Below are 3,296 nucleotides of genomic sequence, written 5' to 3' on the forward strand. Positions count from 1 at the left end.
ATAATACGATTGTGGGTCAGGGATCTCGACTCGCAATATAAAGGTCGCGGGTTTGAATCTTCTTCATACCAAACATGCTCGCCCTTTCAGCCGTGGGGGCGTTATAATGTGTCGAGCAATCTCACTATTCGTTGATAAAAGACCAACCCTAGATTTGGCGATTTGTGCGGTGATGACTAGCTGCCTTCCTTGTAGTCTTACACTGCTACATTAGGGACGGCTATCGCAAATAGCCCTTGTGTAGCTTTGGGTAAAATTCAAAACAAACAAACAAATGATGGAGTAAACAGATACATTCTAATACTCGAAAGTACATAAGACAACACTATGGAAGAAGAGAAATATTCTAAAACCGGAGAGTGTATAACAGTATAACACAACACTACGGAAGGAGAGATACGTTCTAAAACCGGAAAGTGTACAACACCAGAATGAGTACACAACACTGTGTATATACACACGTATACATTGTTACGCATTATGACTCATTTCGGATGATATTCGTATTTGATACACATAATTTTCACTCATAAAACAAATATATTTTAACATACAAACAACAATACAATTTGTAATAACGGTTATTACAAATATTATTTATGTACTAAAATTTTACAAACTTAGAAACAATATTAAGTTCTCTATCTGGTCTGGAACTGCATTCTAGGCGGTTCATGAGGAGCAAATGATTTTTAGGTTGAAACAGAGATGCACTTCACTTGACGGAAATGTTTGTTAGTTCTATTCCCCACACGTTATCCCCCCCCCTTGAAGTTATGCGATGTCCTCGTAGAAATATTAACGTCCGAAGTTAATTCACCGAAGTTTGTAATGTTCGAACTTTATAAACATTCCTGGCCAAATATATGTAGTTTTACGATTAATAAGAGTTTACCACAATTGTATAGTCCAAGTTTTATAGTATACTGACTGTAGCGGACCAATGATAATATTATACTGTCTCTCGGCACGTCGATTTATAAACTTTAAGACGACATTCTCGAAAGCTCACTTGGCAACTTGATAAAACATACATTGTTGATACTTACACTCGAGAATCTTTACAGATTTAGAGAACAGGCGGGAATTGTGCAATGTACATTTAACAATGTAAGTTACATACATTTCTAAATATATATTAAACTGAAGCAAATATTGATATTAAAATAATATTAAATCCGTTACAACATGTATATATATATATACAAAGAAAGAGAATAAAACCAAAAATAATATGATACTATAACAAATAAACAATAGATAGCGAGAAATATTTAAATATAAAGTTTTAATTCATGGTTGGAAATGTATATATATATATGTAATGTAAAATCGAAGTAGTGTAGTATAGCTGGAACACAACTGTAAGAAAATATGTAACCTTTCACCTTAAGAATATAGTAACCTAAGAAGTAGACGACAATACATATAGAGAGAAATATAAATAGAAAGAGTTGATTTTTTTAATGTTGATGTTAGGTGCAAAGTTACAAATCGGACTTAATGGCAGATTTAGCTATTCTGTGGCCCTGGCCGGAACCTCAAGTTTGGGCCCCTGTTGCAATACTACTCTTGATGTAATCATTTAGATAATTGATAATGGCGTGAATTAGTAACTAATATGTACTCAAACAAATGAAACTAAACACCTACCTCGTATCAAAACTTTCCTGACTATTTTAACTGCAGACTGATTAGTAATTCCTTCGTAACTTATAAATATGTATTCTAATTCTTCGTTTCCTATGTTCAGAAGTGAAAGAGAAGATAAAAGATCCTTGGATATTGTGTTCATTTGTTTTAAAACAGAAGATGACCTTTGACCCGTAACATTGATAATGAGAAGAGTTAAAGAAAATTTAAGCACAGTTTTTACGTTTTGAAATCTCAAATGTAATCCGTTGTAGAGCGAATTATACAGGTCATTTGGAACCGGCATGGTCCGGTGGTTAAGGCATTTGACTCGTAATCCGAGGATCGCGGGTTCGAATCCCCGTCACACCAAACATGCTCACCCTTTCATCCGTGGGGGCGTTATAATGTGACGGTCAATCCCACTATTCGTTGGTAAAAAAGTAGCCCAAAAGTTGGCGTTGAATGGTGATGACTTGCTACCTTCCCTCTAGTCTTACACTGCTAAATTAGGGACGGGTAGCGCAGATGGTCCTCGTGTAGCTTTGTGCGACTTTCAAAATCAAACAAACATGTCATTCGGGCAACAAAAATCAATTGAGATAGAAACAAGAATAAGGAAATAAGGTACTATCAGTTAGGGATAAGTTGAAAACTTACATCTTGAAGTTAGCATTCTAGCTCCCAATATGGTAGAAAGGTACTAACTGATAGCACAGTAGACGAAACATACTAGTATGAAGCGTCCATTCATTTATCTAAATAAACTAGTATAGCTCCCAACCATCACCCATTTATTAAGTCTGCTGTGACTATCATGCTATAAACAAGCCTTTATATGCGGCAAGGTGTACATCCACATAAAGTAGTGCCAAGTTGTTAAATGACCTTATTCATAACTAAAAATAGCGATAAAAATTTCAAGTAAAAATTCTTTAATTTATATTTATTTAATACATTATTATATTTGTTACAGAATTGTTATTGTAAATAATTTTATTTAAAGTTTCTTTATTAAATCCATTAACTATTAATTTTCTTATCAGTATATCAACATTATTAATAAAATATTGTAATTTATTACAAACATTACAATATCTGAATAACTGTGAAGTTATAATGTTTACAACAGAAGGGTATGGTACATTACTATGTAAGGAAGGTAAACCATAAATTAGAAAGTCAAAATATTTATATTGATATTCTTATCAATTATTTTAATTTCTAAATCTAAATAATGTACTTCTGTATTAGATAATTAAGTATTTTTAATTTCTAATTCTGCTGGATAAATAGTGTTAATAACATTATTTATTTTAGAATTATTTATACTAATTAAATCGTATATATATTTGTAAGTTAAAGTACAAATATCTGGATTTGTGTGAAACTTAGGATGTTTGTGTTATTTATCATAGCTTCAACTCGGTTCAAAAAATCGGGCAGAGGACGGTACGTCAGCTTGTATTTGGTTGATTTGTTTGATTATTCTTAGTTGAGCCCAAAGCTATACAAAGCTACCGAAACCCGGTATCTAGTAGTGCGAGTTGCAGACATGCCACTAGGGGACACAACTTGTGTAGGAATACATCTAGAAACCATTTTATTTGCCCGTCTTTCTCAATATATTTTATTATAAAAGCAAGCTGATCAATATGGCTTAC

This window comes from Tachypleus tridentatus, chromosome 11, assembly GCF_004210375.1.
Source record: "Tachypleus tridentatus isolate NWPU-2018 chromosome 11, ASM421037v1, whole genome shotgun sequence".
Taxonomy (NCBI): Eukaryota; Metazoa; Arthropoda; class Merostomata; order Xiphosura; family Limulidae; genus Tachypleus; species Tachypleus tridentatus.